Genomic DNA, 17,166 nt, shown 5'->3' with positions numbered 1-17,166 from the left:
TTGGGCCTCTCTGCTGACACAGCTTCCAGGCATCTCTGATGAGTTTGGTCACTGTGTTTATTTTTCCTTTTGTCAAATGTGAAGGAATGCTAATTAGAAGAGCATGTTCCACTTCTCTCCTGATGGACTTTTCCCATGGAAAGAGGGTTTTTAAAATGCTGTTTTGTTTCTTTTCAATAATTATGCAAAGTTCATTCTGTTTTGGAGTGTTTGGGTCAGGCCTGGTTGGGTATTGGTGAGTCTGAATGGTGGCCAATATTGCGACACATGGGAGTACATGGTGCATCAAATTTTATAGCAACTTCTCCTGCCCAAAGATTCACTGAAAGGTAATAGGACACTATATTTCATAAATACTTAATCCACCAAAGTAGACACAATGGATAACACAAACACACACACTGAAGAAAAAAAGGGGGGGAACTCCTTCATTTCAAATTTCTTGCATTGATTTACCCATTAAATGCACTTTTACAACAGTGACAGCAGCTGTGATTGTACTGTTTCATCTGGTCACTTCCTGCATGGCAGCACCAACACATTGTTAAATATTGTGCTATCATTGATTTGTATTAATCCTTTGCAAGTGGATTTTCCTGTGTGGACCATCCAGTTGTGAATGATTGTTATAGTACAATATCCAGCAATGGATGGATGCAGCCCGTATATTAAATGACTGCCATTTTTCCAGAATGATTGATTCATCTTACCCAAACAACATTTTTACGTGAAAGCATGCTTTTGCACCCACGCTTATGTATGTATACACATACACACTTCACTTACAGAATCAAACCTATTGAGTGAGATAAAATTCAGACAAATTACTTTTCTATCCTAGGAGTGTGACTTGGGCTTCAATAGATCGTAGAAGAGTTTAGCCCTGTTTAGGATTCCCCTGTCAGTCACTGAATGTAAAAGTCTTACATTGAAAAGGAAGCCCTGTTCTTGTATATCTCTCCTAGTTTAGCTGCTGCTAAAAACATTTCCTTTATTTTAAATGAAAAACGTGTGTGATGTTTGAGCTGGTTTTTTAAAAGCTATCATTTGGGGCCTAATTTATTATTCACATTAGGCCTTGTAAAGAGAAGTCTGAGCTAAGCATGAGAACGTATAGGTTAGTCTAAAATTCTGTCTAGTCCACTCAGGGTAGCCAGGACTCCGCTGTAGGCAGGGGATTACCTGCCTCCAACTCCCATTTCCTGCTGCTGCAGCCCAGAGCATGGCAGGAGAAGAACTGAAAAATGACTGCTAAACTAACAGTGTGATGTCACTTCTGGGGGGAAAAGGAAGTGACATCAGTCCTCTAGTGATGTCATGCCTTCACCAGTGGTTACCCTCCTGGTCTCCCTGGCAACCTGTTCTAATGCACAGTTTCCTTCAGTGGTCAGCCAGATACTCAGAGAGGGTCATGAAGGCAACAGCCCCTGTCTGTTTGTTCCTCAGCATCAGAGCTGATGAGAGCGCAATTAGTTGAAAAGTCATTCTCCTAGCCCAAAGATCACCTCACAGTACAAAGATCCAAAGAATGGCCATGTGGCTTTCGAGGCAATCCTTTATTTTGAAATTTATTTAAAAACACCTCTAATCCACTTTCTCAAAAAGAGTCCAGTAGCACCTTTAAGACTAACCAACTTTAGCATAAGCTTTCGAGAATCACAGTTCTCTTCGTCATATGCACTTTCTGACACAACTATCTCAGGGCACCTTATACTAGATAAAAATCTCAGAACAAAACACAATTGAAAATTCCAACTGTAGTAAAACAACACAAGTAACAACTAAAAACACTGAACATCACACAGACTATAAACAAATCTTAAAGCAGGCAAAAAGCTAGATGAAGAACATCTCAGCAGTCTTCCTAAAAACTGAAAGCTAGTTGAACTTTGTTAAGAAAGACATTCCATGATCTCAGTGCCACCAATGAAAAGGTCTCATTATGCATACAACTGTCCAAAAGAGTGGTACACAAATACAAGGCTTCACTAGATGAAGCTAGTGTCTGGAGAGGTTCATATTGGAAAAGGAGGACCTTCAGGTCTCTCAGCATCAAACCACTAAAGACTTCAAAGGTTAAAACCAGAGTTTTAAATTTTGCTTGAAAACAAATGGGAAACCTGTGTCAATGGATCAAGGTAGGTGTAACAGTGGTGAGCCCCAGACAACATGTAGCATTTTGGAGTAAATGAAATTCTGAGAACTTTTCAAAGGCAGCGCAATGTAGAGAATGTTGCAGTAGCCTATGCTGGAGTTTTACTAAGTGACGTGTAGCTGTCTTCTTCAACTGATGCCAAGCAGATCGAGGCCTAGAAGCCATCTGACTGGTCAATCCCCAGGACTTGTAAGACACTCTCCATTTTTTCAAGGAAGAGCAGCCAATTAATGTATGTAACAACTAACTAATTAAACCTAAGGGTAAAATGAGTAAGGAATACTGCTGCCTCATACATGGGATTGTCTCTGTGGGCTGGTTTTGCTAGGGTCGCAAGAAGCCTTTCTTTTAGGACTCTTGACCCCATGGTTCCATTGCACAAATGGAGGTGGTTTTCCCCTGGCACAAAGCATCATTTTCTTTAATTCAAGACAACCTCTTGCTTCTTCTGAGGAAATGTCTCCTTGTGCTAAGGAAAGCACTGGCATTAGTGGAATCCACAGGATCCAACTCTTTGCCACCTGAAGATGGAGCTGTAAGAAAACAACAGCTTATGTGTTATATGGACAATCAGGACTTACAGTGCAATCCTAAACAGAGTTACTCACATCTAAGACCATTGAAATCAGCGGGCTTAGACTGGATTAACTCTGCTTAGGATAGCACTGTTAGAGTATCACATCCTTATCATGTATGAAAGTTTTAGTTACGGTGCAGCATAGAAAATATAGGAAGTCCAAAATTTACTAATAAATAAAGAATAATTCCTTGAAATAGGGAATAGGTGATAAGTCTCTCTACACCCCAACAGGCACAACAGTGTTGCCTGGGTTGGTTAAGTATTAATATTTATAATCACTTTCCCGTACAAAAGGAAGTTACAAGGGGTAAAATCAATACAAGGCTGGTGAAACGGTTTTCTGTGCAATAGGTTGGCCAGCCCAAGTGCCCCTCCCATTGGCTGACCCAGGCATGCCCTGAGCCACTAACAGGCTGGGCAGCTCTGAGTTCACATGCCCGCTGATATGGTAGGAGAAAGGGGGGGGGTTGCATCTGAACCTAGACATGACACTGTTTTGGGGTGAATGTCTAGGAATCTTTGAAATCTCCATGGTAAAGAACTTAGAGATTTGGGGGTTCTTAGAGTGTTGCCCACCACTTCTGGGTTCTGATGCAATTCCCCCCACTCTCTCCTTCCTCATTAGAGGGTAAGTGTGCCCTAAACCAGATGGCTGGGGTTCAACCCAAGCCACTGGTTGGCCAGCCAGCCTGCCAGATGGGGCAGTGGTGCTAGGACTGAAAGAGGGCCTGGTACCCCTTACCTTCTACCACCCTAAAAAATAGCCTAGGGCTGCCTAGTGGGCAGGTGCCCCCGAATCTATGTAATGATACAATTTCCCCAAACTCACAAATAATTTTTAACCAGTCTTAAAAAAAAAAATTAACATACTACAGCAATCAACAAGAAAGTCAATCGAAGCAAACAAAAACTTAGGGAGAAAATATATGTTGTTCCAAATCTATACAGACTCTGTTTAAAATAAAGCTGAAATTTGTTCATTTGCAGTGTGCTAACTCTATTCCTGTAGGAAGATTAGAGAAACTGCCACCAGCCTTTGTTACAGGTAAGACCACAGGACTATTTTAAACTAAAAGGTGGAAAGGGAAGGTTTCATTATTTGAATATGCACCAAGCAGTAACAAAAACAACTGCAAAAATGGAAGCAGCAATTAAACAGCAGCCAAAGTGGCACAAAATAGATTAAATAAAACAGGAATCCAGTGACACCTTAAAGACTAATAATGTTTATTCTAGCATAAGCTTTTGTGAGTCAGAGCTCATGGAAGCTCACTCTGGCATAAATTTTATTAGTCTCTAAAGGGCACTGGACTTATTTTGCTGCTACAGACTAACATAGCTACCCATTTGGAATTACAAAACAGATAGTTTTCTTCAGTCTCCTAAAAGAAGACAGAACATAACTCTGGAAAGGGTGTTTCATATGTATAACACAGTCACAGGGACAAAAATCTTATAGTACGTAAAGCTTTCACCAAACAAGCTTTCCTAAAAGAAGGGTTGCAGGCCAGAACTTCCCTGGTCATCTGAATTGCTGGGGGTGTGGATAGGGGAGTTGGAGGATGTTTACACACAGGAGATCTGGTTTCTTTTGTGTTTGGGGGTCCTTTGAATGCACAACACACAGTAATGTTGATAAATGGATTAGGGTATGAAATCTCAAAATAGAATGTCATATGAAATATGTCATTCTTTGTTCCAAAGACATCAATACAAACAAACTGAATCATAGAAAATATGATTACACAGAGTCTAGCACTTTTCAAAGAAAGATGGGTAAGTAAAACATGAGTTCAGTGATGCAATTTGTTCAAGGCTAAGAATTTTGGTGAGTGTGACCAAAATATTTTCTAGGAGATGGGGACCACGCCACATCATCCTCAAATTTCCCAGGAAACAGTGATTCAAGGAGAGCTGGGAAGGTTATCCTTTATCCCACACATCCACCCCAAAACTTTGTTTCCTGGAAACCAATGAGCACTTGCTTCATGAAGCCGCCTCTTACAGCTGATGCCTCTGGCATAGTATAGCCAACCCCACACCATGCTCTGGGTCACTTACTGTTTGCAATGAACTTTTGAGGCAGCTCCCAGGCCTGGATGTCTCACAGTTCAAGGAGACTTGTAGTTTGGGATTGGAAAACAAGTGCTGCAATGCTGCTGCTGCCTCAATATCAAATCTATGCAAGAGAATTTCATACTGAATCTGGAAGAAAAGCAATCAGCCTGGAAGGAGAATTTGCTTCTAAAAAAACAGAAATGGAAATATGATAGTAGGAGTCAACCCAAAGGTCACTTGGTCTGACCCTCTCCTGCCCTAGACATTACCACTAATACCACCTACAAACCCAGAGCACAGCATGACATGAGCAAAGAGTGGGGAGCAGAAAAATGCTTCATCCCTCAGTGAACAGATGGCTGAACTAAAGCATTCGAAGGGTCCTGTTTCAAGGCCTCTGCAGGTGCACTGAAAATAGCTGCGTTAGGTTTGGAATGGTGCAGGTCATGGTGCTTGGAATTAATCTGGCATCTGGTAGACTCTGTACTCCCCTACACATCTTCCACCTGCAAGAAATCTGCAAACATACAAAAGGTACGCAAGAACTGCCCTCCTGTTGAACAACAGGCATGCCTTCCACTCATTCAGGAGCTTCTGTCGCTGGACAGTTCCCTCTTGCTTCTGTTGGGCAACCGTTTTCAGCAGAAAAGCCTTTGACTCTTAGAACTCAACTTGCCAGTCAAATCTCCACACAGTAGTGGAATGGAGGACAATTTTAGTTTGCAAAGCTTCCAACGTTCTTTTGAATCACCAGATCTTGTACCCCAAATGAAACAAACTAATTTGTTTTAAATTTTCAAATTTTGTTCAGAGTGGTGTGCATGCACAATTTGACCTGCTATCCCATTCCTTTGTACATTAGCATCCCCTTTCCCCATCTCCATGTGCTCCTGAGCATTGGTGCTGGACCATTCAAGAAGACAGCAATAAAAAAGGCCAATGCTATGCTGGGGATTATTAGGAAGGGAATTAAAAACAAATTAGCTAGTATCATAATGCCCCTGTATAAATCAATGGTATGGCCTCATTTGGAATACTGTGTACAATTCTGGTCACCACTCCTCAAAAAAGATATTATAGCACTGGAAAAAGTGCAGAAAAGGGCAAATAGAATGATTAAAGGGATGGAACACTTCCCATATGGAGAAAGGTTAAAGCGTTTGGGGCTCTTTAGCTTGGAGAAACGACGACTGAGGGGTAACATGATAGAGGTTTACAAGATTATGCATGGGATAGAGAAGGTAGAGAAAGAAATATTTTTCTCCCTTCCTCACAATACAAGAACTCGTGGGCACTCAATGAAACTGCTGAGCTGTCGGGTTAGAAAGGAAAAAAGGAAGTACTTCTTCACAAAGGGTGATTGACACATGGAATTCACTGCCATAGGAGGTGGTGGCAGCTTCAAGCATAGACAGCTTCAAGAGGGGATTGGATAAACGTATGGAGCAGAAGTCCATCAGTGGCTATTAGCCACAAGGTATAGATGGAACTCTCTGTCTAGGGCAGTGATGCTCTGTATTCTTGGTGTTTGGGGGGCAATCAGTGGAAGGGATTCTAGTGTCCCTTCCCGACTGGCAGACCTCCTGATGACATCTGGGTCTTTTTGGCCACTGTGTGACACAGAGTATTGGATTAGATGGGCCATTGGCCTGATCCAACATGGCTTCTCTTATGTTCTTAAGAATCTTGATACAGCTTTTCTACCATTGTGGAGCAAAAGGCAGATGGTAAGTAACAATGTTTTACTGCTGGTGACAGAAAGGCTGGGTGAGAAGACAGCTTTGGTTTCTGCTGACTGTTGTTATTTCATCTCCATCATCTCATAGAACCATAGAGTTGGAAGTGGCCTTATATACCATCCAGTCCAACCCCCTGCCCAATGCAGAAACAGCCTAAAGCATCCCCAACAAGTATTCATCCAGCCGCTCCTTGAAGACTGCCAACAAAAGGGAACCCAGCACATCTCTAGGCAGCCAGTCTCCAGACTCACCATGGCACTTCTCAAAATCAAATCACAATCTTATAAAATCTCAAACTGTAATCTGGGGGAAGGACTTGTTTTGTAGTGCACCCTTTTCTGTTCCAACATAGAAAGCTGAAATAAAAAGTCAGACTCCATCTTGCCCAGTATTTTCAACTATGATTGGCATCAGCTCCCCATGTGCTTCTCCATCTTTGCTTAAGATCAAACTTGGAACCCTCTGCATGTTCTGTCACTGAATCTGCAGGCATGGACCAGCCTTATCCTGAAAAGGGCCATTGTCCCAGCTAGTGCCATCTTGTCCAATCCATCTGCCTGCAGCTTTTCAAGGTCTCAGAGCCTGACAAGATGTTGCAAAGTTTTCATGCCCCTCTGCATGTCTTGCTATGGTGCTGTTGACCAGATGTGCTCATGGAGTTTTGAACCCAAAAGCCAAGCCAATGTGGGCCTGATCCAGTTTTGGGGACCATTGTGAACAGTATGAGAGTGCTTAAACGTGCAGGAGCTGCTGCTTTTCCCTGTAGACAATATAGTTGTGAGTATAGATGTAGCAATGGACTACGCGTATGCTTCCCCAGTGGGGCAAACAATGGCCCTTTGGTGCTTTTTCAGGTAGGGAAAATGGAACAAGAGGGGCTTAATTCCATTTACCCTATGTGGTATAGCCAATGCAAACCAGATCCATGCAATTCTGCAAATTAAGTTCTAAGAACCAAACTCAGAGAGCATATCTAGTTTACAGGACCCAGGACAGACACTTTTCAAAATGTAGTAGGCCCTCAGGCAAAGGTCTTCCCCAGCCCTGCTAGCAGCAGTCCTTTATTGGAGAGTCCACGGACTGAACCTGAGTGCTTTGCATGAAAAGGGCATGCTCTCTCCATAAGCTCCATATACCAGTTCTTTGATTCACTGGCTATCCTCTGTCAGAGTAACTCTGTCTAGGACATATTTCCTATTCATTAGGCATTAGTATTTCAAGGACACCACTAGGCAGAAAAAGCCAGACTAACAACTACTGTCATTTGATTACTTCTTCTATTATTTACATTTCAGAAGGTCCTTGGGATGGTTGGGAGCAAGAAAGAGGAAAGAGGCTCTGCTTTCCAGAGGGACAAATGGTACATTGTGTGGGAGATCTGAGACTGGATCTCCTGGTGTTTTCTTTAACCATTAAAAGCAGTCACGGGGAGGGTGTAGGGAGGGACAAAGTCTGGAGAGGGGAGGATTAATCTTCTCCAATCTTGGAGTTTTTCCTAACAGAAAGTGTCCATAGCTGGAACTGCAAATACTTGTATTGAGGAGAGGGGATCAGTTACCTGCACTATACTTATCTTACGTTCCCCCTCTGATGACCTCCATACCAGAAGGTGAGTTCTACTGCAGAAACTGTGTAAGGGAGAAGGGTTGAACCCTCTTTCCCCCCTCACTGTGGTCCCAAACCAGCACCACTACACCCCAGGTTGCTTTTTACTGAAACAAAATATATGTGACCAGGTTGCTCAAGGAACACACTGTCTGGCCCCGAATGTTCCTCCCATGCAAGAGGCAGCTTATTCCCAAGTTTGAATGACAGAGCCCCAGTGGTGGTAATGCCAAGTCCTGCCATCAGGAGTGGACCCACCTGGAGACATTTCAGTTACCTGCTCTTCAAGGAGTGCGTGTATTTGCTATGAATAGCTATATGCAAATTCAAAACCTGTCTAGACAAACCAGAGACCACAGATCTCCCAGACTCTTTTAAGGATAAATTTAAAGTGGTTCACGGTCCTGATTAGAGCTATGCAGGGAACAGACAGGTTAACCCTTTCAGCCACACATGATTTCACTAACCACAACCACCACTATCTGTGCAGTTCTTACCCCCTAAAAATTGCCCAACCTTTTGTTTTTGCAAGCTTAGTAAGTATACAGGGAGGCAGTTTTGATTCACAAAAATATGTAGGGATAGAAAAGTTAAATCCCCTCTCCCCTCCTACATTTCCTGATCTAAATAAGAGCTGTGCATTTCTGAATGTGCTTGTTAAAAATCGCTAAGAAGATCCAATTACAGCTCTCCTAGAATCTCACCAGTTTTAAGCCTGAGAGGCTCAGGGTGGGCAAACAATGTGTTCTTCAGAGTTGCAGAGGAAGAAAAATCCTGTACATTAAAGCCTCCACCCTCCAGCTCATGTTAATTCCAGCTGCTAAATCCCTGCCTAAAGATCTAGCAAATTCCCAACTGCAAACTCTGGGGAACCTGAGCAGCTGGCCATAATTCCTCCACACCACTTCTTCAAAGCACTTTCCACAGCTGGTGAAAAGGAGCTTGCTTATTGCAGCCACACATCATCAGATATTGGCCTATCGTATAAACTGGAATCCAGTTGCAAACAATGGCAATGGTGCAATATCTGATGATATGTAGATGCAGCCCCAGGGCTTCTCTCTCCTTCTGGTTTTTGGGCTGGGTGCCCGGTGCACTCATCCTGCATTGCTGCTGAAGATGGTTTAAATAAGCCATTTAAATGATGCTCAGTTTGGAATAATAGCATTAGAGTGTCTGGAGAGGAATTAGGGAAATTGCAAGTAGCTTTATTAAGAAGCTTAATTCAATTACCGATGCAGGGATGTTTCTTGCTCTGCTCCAAAGAGCTGCTTGTATGCTATTCCTCATTTCGCCACTGGATTCAATCTATCCTTTTGCCAGTACGGCTTGTCGAAAAGCACCGGACTGTCCTTTTTTTGGGCTCCCCTCATTTAGCTGCCTACAGAATGATGAAGTCAAATTCCAGATATCTCTCTTCAGGAACAGGGTATAACTGCAGCATTTATTCAGCCAAGCATATATGGAATGTTGTATTGAGCAAAGATTTAATAATAATAACAGTCAATTTGCATACCACCCTTCAGGACAACTTAATGCCCACTCAGAGCGGTTTACAAAGTGTGTTATTATTATTCTCATGCCAATCACCCTGTGAGGTGGGTGGGGCTGAGAGAGCTCTGAGAGAGCTGTGACTGACACAAGGTCACCCAGCTGGCTTCAAGCAGAGGAGTGGGGAATCAAACTTGGCTCTCCAGATTAGAGTCCTGCTGCTCTTAACCACTACACCAAACTGGCTCTCATTTAAAGATGTATTTTGAAGGTGAAATGCTTGGGGGGGCATTGTTTAAAGAAAGGCTAGAGGAACAAAACACCAATGAGCAGATAACTGTGAAAATGTTGACAAAATAGAGCTAGGAGGACCCTAACAACCAAATGCATATAGATAACTGAAGATCAAATGCTTTTAGATAGGATTGGGGAGACTTGGGTTTCAATCCTGCCTTCATCCATGAAGCACACTGGTAAACTTTGTGCCTGTTCCTCTCTTTTGGTTTGACCTACCTCACAAGGTTGTTGTGATGGGGAGAGGAAATCCACCTATGGGCTGATTTGTTTCTAAAGCTATCCTGGTAACCTCACCCTATGTGCTCTGCTTCTTATCCCTCGATGGGAATCTGGCAACCATTCAATCACCAGTGGGGGTTTTACTGACCAATCTTCCCTTCTTTTAAAAAGCCAGCTTCAGTCCAAACCAGGGCTCACAACCTGCATTGCAGCTGGCTTGGACCATGCTATACAGAACAACACCCGTGGTGCTTGGGGAGTTTATTTTTAGCCTGACTAATGTGGTTAAACTCTGAATTATCTATGAAGACCATATGTTTGCTCAGCTGGAAAGCAGCAGCCAAGAAATCCAAAGACCACACAGTGCCCTTCCTCTGGGCCCAGGTTTTTAGAAAAGGCTTACTTAATATCTTGTTTTAAAAAACACCAAAGGAGCAAAGTGCGCACGCACTCGCGCGCACACACACACACAGAGTGAGAGAGAAGGGTTATATAGAGCATCACCTGCTTTGTGTTTTCTCCATTTGCCAGTGCTGTAAGCAGCCCACAAAGCTTGTATGTCTTTAGAGAAATCAGTACCTCCAGTTGTACAGGATATCTTAATCCATACCTTCCAGACTCCTTTATAAACTAGGGGTGCTTTACACACATTACTTTCTTAATTAAAGGACCTAGGCATAAATGTATCACCTCTGTTAAAATGGATCATCTTAGGATGGTATCCAAGTATGCAAGCTTTTAATATTCACAGAATGCTTTGTCAGATAGGGAAAGAGAATTGCACTTCCAGTTTACAGACCTGTTCTTATGCATTTCACATCTGTTTAACCCCCTTTCTTCTCCAATTCCAGACACAGGGTGCATATCCTCAAAGCCCCATTCCCTCCCCTCCCTTGACATTCAGGCCAAAGGGATCAGCTTATAGGGCACTTCTGTCCCTTCAGATTCCCAGCCCCAGTGAACTGAGGCCCAGAACCTGCAAAGCTGCCCTTTGCAAAAAAGGATTCCCTGGCATCACTGAACACCACAACTACTGAAGAGGATTTGGTGCTTTTACTACGTCAACTGGAAGAGGCCATAGAAACACCAGAGCTGCTGCAGCACGAGGCAAGTGGTGCACGCATCTACTGATTTGATAGGAGAACCAGTGCTGAAAAGTGATGTTGTTATCTGCACCCTCTCCAGGTACATTGACCCACAGCAGATCAAGCCCATAATAGTGAGAGGTTTTAAAGATAACCCTTATAATGGTAAGATTTCTGCAGGATCCCTCTGCTATCCTGTTCTGTCTCCCATTTAGTCTCGCAAGAATTCTGCACAAGGGCATCCCAATGTACAAATAAAGGGAGAGATTCTAGAGCCCCCAACCTATCCCAGGTAATCTTGTCTCCCCTCTGAATCTTCTCCAACTATCAAAAGTGGAGAAGTGCCATAGCTTGGCAGCAGAACCCAAACTTTGCACATCAAAGGTCCTAGATTCCACCTCCCCTCCATTTCCTGATAAAGGGAACTCCCTGACCTGACCTGGATATCCTAGGCAAGCCTGGTCTCATCAAATCTTGGAAACTAAGCATAGTTAGCCTTGGTTAGTAATTGGATGGGAGACCTCCAAAGAAGACCTATGCAGAAGCAGGCAATCGCAAGCCACCTCTGAATGTCTCTTGCCTTAAAAACCCCAGCAGGAAACGGGGGGCGTGGCGTCGGCTCCGACAGGGATGGACGCTTGAAGCGCGGGCTCCCTCTCAACTCCACCTCGAAGCCTCTTAAACCCTCCATAATTTGCGTTCCCAACATCTTAATATGAAGGGTAAGCAAGATCAGAATATTAAAAAACAGAATTTAAAAGCATCGAAGTGCTTACAAAGCTTTTTCGCAGCGTCACAGCATTCGGCTTTTATGGGAGAGGCAGAGGAAGCAGCGGAAAACATGGCGGCCGCGGGAAACGCGGCAGCTGCTCAAGAAGTCCTCGCCTCTGATCCAGCATTGAAAGTCATGCTGAAGGACTTAGAAAAGAGCATTTTGGATAAAATATCAGTTATGCTAAATCCTTTAACTGAACAAATAAACGAGCTTACTGTGGCAATGAATACTGTTATCCAAAAAACGGATTGTGCGTTAGATCAATCTGTGGCATTACAAGAGGACATACGCGTGCTGCAAAAAGAAAGCGATAGTGCTCAAAACAGGATTTTGCATCTTGAACTTCAGGTCCGGAGCCAGAATTTGAAGTTCAGGGGTTTGGATGAATCTATAACTGCAAAGTCTGATCTCTCCCATTTTTTATCTACTTGGCTGGCAGAATTGTTGCAGCTGGAGGAGGATGCAGTTCCAGTCATATCTAAGGCTTATAGGGTTGGTCCTGTGAAGTCAGAAAAGCGAAAAGGCCCCAGAGATATAATAGCGGTTTTTACTGACTGGAGGTTAAGGAAAAAAATCCTGGAGATGGCAAGGGCACAAAAATCATTAACATACAAGGAAATGAGAGTCTCTGTATATACTGATTTACCCAAGGAAGTTTTGGAAAAAAGAAAAAGGCTTAAACAAATAACTGACGAGCTACAAAAAGCTCATGTGGAATATCGCTGGGTGAATCTTTGTAATCTGCGTGTCAAGTTTAATGGCAAGATATTTTATGCTTCCGATCTGGATTCAGGTTTTCTCCTCTTACAACAAGTTGGAATATCACCTGCAATGGAACTGGAACTTACATCTCAAAAAAGAAAAAGGAGCCAGCCTTTAACCCCACAGAAGGGTAGCAAAATTCCAGTTCTTAATAATTAATACTCATTATAGATGTCTGTGGATATAAGGATGCGAATGGAACGGGACTCTTTCAATTTGTTTTGTATGATCATGAGGCATGTGGGTGGAGTTGAGATGTTTAAGCCTGCCTAATAGCCTCTGAAGAGACAGTCCTTTTTGTTAGGTTTTTTATACGATAACCTCAGTGAGAAGATCCTCTCGCTGGGTTATTAAGGACTGTTTAGTATTTTTTTGGATTTCATAATTATATACACGAATTGATAATATTGTTAATTAATAGGTAATTAATACATAGTAGTTTATTAGCTTGTTATATTTAGAATTTATAAGGTAGTTAAGTAGTGTTCTTAAGATTAGGTGTAAATCTTTTAGATAAGGTTTTTTTTTTGTTGTTGTTGTTGTTTTTTTTTTTTAGTTTGTTTGATAAGACTTCCCAAATCTTTGTTAAATTGAAATAGTTTATATATATTAGGGGTAGTATATTCACTTTTGGGAAGTTTTCTAGAGTTGTATAGATAAATTTAACTTAAGGGAGGGAAGAAAGGGGGGGTAACCTTACTGCTAGGAAATTTGGTTAAATATTTATCAGGTATATAACGTATTTGGAATAAGTGTTGTCATACTAGACTAAGGATTTGGTTTATTAAAGACTGTTGTTTTTTTTGGTGTTGTTAATTCTTGATTGTTGAATAAAATTTGTTTACTTTAAAACTTTTAATAAGAAAAGAGAGAGAGAGAGTGAGAAGCGAGGAGTAAAGGGGGGGGAAGAGAGGTCAATTGGCTATAGACAGTGAGTACATTCAATAGTTGATATAATAAGAAATTGCCTTATATCAGGGTCTGAATTCATAGGAATGGCTACTATTTCGAATTTAAATATTATTTCTCAGAATGTTCGTGGTCTAAATAATTTAGTCAAGAGAAAACGTATTATGTCCAATTTGTCAAAAATTAATACGGATATAGCTTTATTACAAGAGACTCATCTTCATGCAACAAATGAAGCAGAACTTAAAGCTGCATGGTTGCAATATCAGTATCACGCTAAAGGATCCTCCAAGTCGAGGGGAGTTGCAATCTTGCTGTCTAAAAATATTCAATTTTTTCATAAAGCGACATTAAAGGACACGAGAGGGCGATATTTATTTGTCAAGGGGCAGATTAATGGTCATTTATACACCTTAGTATCAATGTATGCACCTAATGACAACCAATTAACATTTATAGAGGATGCATTTCAAAAATTAAAAAAATTTCAGGAGGGTTCTGTCATAGTGGGTGGAGACCTTAATTATATAGCAAACTACACTATGGATAAATCTCATTTCAAAAATAAGAAATTTAAAAATTCTAAGAAGGACACACGACTACCTGCAATATTTAATCAATTTCATTTAGTAGACATTTGGAGGGAACAAAACAAATTAGAAAAAGATTTCACTTATTTTTCGCCTCGTCATAATATTTACACTAGAATAGATTACATACTCTTATCTGATAATCTGGTTAAAAAAACGCAGCAAGTTAAAATAGGAAACATTGAGTACTCTGATCATGCGTGGGTACGATGTGTACTGTCTATGGATATAGATGCTATAAAGGAAAGACACTGGACATTTAATAAAAATCTGATCTTTAATGAAAGTAATGTAAAAGCGATTGAGCAGTATATTAATCAGTATCTTGCAGAAAATCAAACTGAAACAATCTCACCACATTCGGTTTGGGACGCTCTTAAAGTGGTGATTCGAGGCCAATAGCTTTGTCAGCATATTTAAACAAGAAGAAAAAACATCAGAAACAAGAAATCTTGAATAGAATTCAATATCTGGAAAACCTGCATAAAGAAAGGGGTAGTAAGAAAATTTATAAACAACTATTAAATGAACGAAAATTGTTAGATTCTTTGGAAACAAATCAGATTCAAAGAAATCTATTGTTTTTAAAACAAAAATATTGGTATAATTCTCCAAGGACTCTACGTTACTTATCTTGGAAAGTAAAAGAAAAGAGGATTGAAAGATCTATTAGAGTTATTCAAGATGATGCTGGCCAATGTTATACTAAGCCAGCAGCAATACTGCAGGTCTTTAAAGATTTTTACTCTAAATTATATTCATCTAGTAATCCTAATAAGACAAAGATTGAAGAATTCTTATTAAACCATAAAGCTATTAGGAAAATAACAGAAGTACATCGTCAAATAATGGAAAATCCAATTACTACTTCCGAATTATTAGACTCAATTAAAAATTTAAAGAATAATAAGGCTTCAGGGCCAGATGGCTATTCATCTGAGTTTTATAAAAAGTTTGCAATGATACTGACCCCTCCATTAGTGTCTGTGTGTAATAATATATTTAAATCAGGTACACACCCCCATTCTTGGTCAGAAGCTACTATAGCAATGATTCCCAAACAGGGTAAAAACATCTCAAAATCCGGTTCTTATAGACCAATATCACTTTTAAACGTAGATTATAAGATTTTTACGTCCATATTAGCCAAACGTCTTAGTTCATTTATTGGGAATTATATACATCACGATCAGGTAGGGTTTGTACCCAAAAGAGATATATCTGATAATATTTATAAAGCCCTTAATATTTTTTCGTTTAGTAAATTGCATCAAACTCAAACATTGTTTTTGTCATTAGATATTGAAAAAGCGTTTGATTCATTGGAAATCTCTTATTTAGAAGCACTTCTCCATCATATGAATTTTGGTAGTAATTTTCTACAAGCCATAAGGGCAATATATTTGCATCCTCAAGCTAAAATTAAAGCTAATGGTATGTTATCAGAACCCATTAGACTGCAGAGAGGTACAAGACAAGGTTGCCCTCTGTCCCCTATTTTGTTTGTGATTGCTATAGAACCACTGGCAGAGGCAATAAGAAATAACACTCAAATTCATGGTATTGTCTTTAGTAATAATATTTATAAGTTAAATCTGTTTGCAGATGATATCCTTTTATATATCACGAAACCATTAATATCACTGCAACACCTGCAATATGAGTTATCGGAATTTGGCCAAGTTTCAGGATTATTGATCAATCAGAGTAAATCTAGTATGATGCCCATTAATTTAGAAGGAACAACCCAAAATTTACTTAAACAAAAATATAAGTATCAATGGGCTATTTCACAATTTTCTTATCTTGGTATACAAATCCCTTCTGATTTGAATCAATTAATTCGAGTTAATCATATCCAAAAAATGAAAGAAATCAAAGACATTTTACATAAATGGAATAAACAACAATTATCATGGTTTGAAAGGTTTCACCTAATAAAATCTTTTATTTTTCCCAAAATCCTTTTTCTTTTTAGAACAATTCCTATTGAAATTCCCCTCAAATTAACCAAAAAGTGGCAAACCATATTAAACCAATTTTTATGGCAATTTAAGCGTCCAAGAATTGCTTTCAAAATTTTAAGAAAACAAACACAGCATGGAGGCTTTAATTTCCCAGATTTGGAACTATATAATGTCGCTTCCAGATTGGTAGATATTATTCAGATAGTACAAAAGAAAGGAACAATTGATTGGATTAATATATTGAATGCATGGTATTATCCTAAAACGACACTTGATATAATCTGGTCTAAGCATAATATTCGTCCACCTTCTATTAATAGTAATATTTTCTTTAGGGCAATTATTAAAACTTGGGACAAATATAAAAAAAAATTATTACCAGAAATATCTAGATTCTCAACAATAACATCACATAAGAGTTTTCCCCTTCAATATAGCCTCTTAAGCTCCAAGACTTGGGAACATTTTAAATCTTTGCGTTTGCTGGATATAGCTACCAAAAATGGCTTAATGGAAAGGTCTGATTTAGAGTTAGAATTTGGCAGAGATATCCCTTGGTTTTTGTATTTTCAATTAAGTTATCTTTTAAGCGAACTTAAAATTAAAGATGTTATGAAAAGCCCTGAAACGGAATTAGAACAAATTCTAAAAGCACCAGAGTTTATTCGTAAAGGTTTATTGTCCAAGATTTACAATATCCTTATTTGTAATATAAAATCTTTTAACATAGTATTACAGCAAAAATGGCAACAAGATTGTGGAAACATTATTTCGGACAAAGATTGGGAACAAATTTGGAAATCTAAATTAGTTACCTCTCCAGTTATTAATATAAGACTTCAGACTTACAAAATTATTCAACGATGGTATTTTACCCCACAGAAATTGGCTAAAATTTATTCAAATAGATCCCCCCTTTGTTGGAAGCGTTGTG

The sequence above is a fragment of the Eublepharis macularius genome, chromosome 1 (genome assembly GCF_028583425.1).
Source record: "Eublepharis macularius isolate TG4126 chromosome 1, MPM_Emac_v1.0, whole genome shotgun sequence".
Classification (NCBI taxonomy): domain Eukaryota; kingdom Metazoa; phylum Chordata; class Lepidosauria; order Squamata; family Eublepharidae; genus Eublepharis; species Eublepharis macularius.
This window is presented reverse-complemented; position numbering follows the sequence as displayed.